General features: G+C 45.0%; 1 pseudogene; it reads right to left on the minus strand.

Moving 5' to 3' along the window:
* Positions 1-273: 273 nt before the first annotated feature.
* On the minus strand, positions 274-391 carry LOC126268477 (5S ribosomal RNA; annotated as a pseudogene).
* Between the last annotated feature and the right edge of the window lie 1,234 nt (positions 392-1,625).

The following is a 1,625-nucleotide window of genomic DNA, read 5'->3' on the forward strand; positions in this document are numbered from 1 at the left end:
TCTCAACAGCGCAACGTCCTCTCTGTGAACCAGGGTTAAAGGGGTGAAAGCCGTCAAAAAGTCTTAACTCCGTCCGAACAGGTCTTCGAAGGCCCAACGGTACCGACTGGCCGCCGTGTCATCCTCAGCAGACAGGCGTCACTGGATGCGGATATGGAGGGGCAAGTGGTCAGTACACCGCTCTCCCGGCCGTATGTCAGTTTACGAGACGGGAGCCGATACTTATTCAAGTAGCTCCTCAGTTTGCTTCACATGGGCTAAGCGCAGCCCGCTTGCCAACAGCGCTCGGTAGACCGGATGGTCACCCACACAAATGCTAATCCAGCCCGACAACACTTAACTTCGGTGATCTGACGGGAACCGGTGTTACCACTGCAGCATTGCCTTTGGCCAAAAACTTTTAGTAGGCAAACAGAATAAATTGAAAGTATTGTATTGATCACAGCAAGATAGATACTAGCAATGGTCAAAAGCTTTATTCGCGGAAGAATCTAATTTTGAGTCATTTGGAAGCCATCGTCGAATATTTGTTTGTCGACGACTTCATGGAAAAGGTATGAAGGCTCAGTGTGTGACACTGACGGTGAAGCATGGTGGAGGGTCGGTAATGATGTCGGGATGTTTTGCGAGTGATCAAGTTGGAGATGTAGTGAGAATTAATGGAATATTAAAGAAGGAAGGATATCACAGGACTCACATCAATAATGCCAAGAGACTAAGTAGTCGTGTGTTTGTTCTGCAAGAGGACAGCGATTCCAAGCGTGCTTATAAATTGCGCACAGAGTATTTTAATAGAAAAGAGAAATCATCAAATGCTGAAGAGCTATAGAACTATTTGCAGACTCGTTGGACTGCAATATCTGCAAAAACACTACGACATCTTATCTTTGCAGTGCCAAGAGTTTGTGCAACTAACTGTTCTGAGGGTAAAGGATGGGTACCATGAGAAGGCTAAAATCTAGACCATACTGTATTGTACTTAATGATACGAGTGTATACAGAGAGAAAATATTTATTTGTTGGTCTGTTTTGTTTGTACGATGAGTTTCTACATTGAAAGAAACTATATAGTTCTTTTCACGAATGAGTGATCGAAAACTTTTGACCTGAAGTGTACATCTGCATACACACTGTGCTAGCCACAATGAATTGCATGGCAGAGAGTACTTAGCGCTGAACTACGCGTTAAACTTTCTTCTCATTCCAGTTTCGCACGCAGTGTGGAAAGACTGATTGCTTAAATGCTCTGTAATTAGTCTAATCTTCTTCTCGCGGTCGCCGTGGAAGCGGGATCTAGGGTAATAAAGTGAATTCCTCGATTTTTCGATTAACACTGCTTCCTTTTCACGTTTCAGTCAGCGTCTATCTCCAGTCATCTGCAGAACCAGGTTTTTCAGCACATCTGCGACGCTCTCCCGTGGGTCAGACCAACCTGTGACTTATCTACATCTACATCCATACTCCGCAAGCCACCTGACGGTGTGTGGCGGAGGGTACCCTGAGTACCTCTATCGGTTCTCCCTTCTATTCCAGTCTCGTATTGTACGTGGAAAGAAGGATTGTCGGTATGATTCTGTGTGGGCTCTAATCTCTCTGATTTTATCCTCATGGTCTCTTCGCGAGAT

Source organism: Schistocerca gregaria, chromosome 4 (genome assembly GCF_023897955.1).
Source record: "Schistocerca gregaria isolate iqSchGreg1 chromosome 4, iqSchGreg1.2, whole genome shotgun sequence".
NCBI classification, from domain to species: Eukaryota; Metazoa; Arthropoda; class Insecta; order Orthoptera; family Acrididae; genus Schistocerca; species Schistocerca gregaria.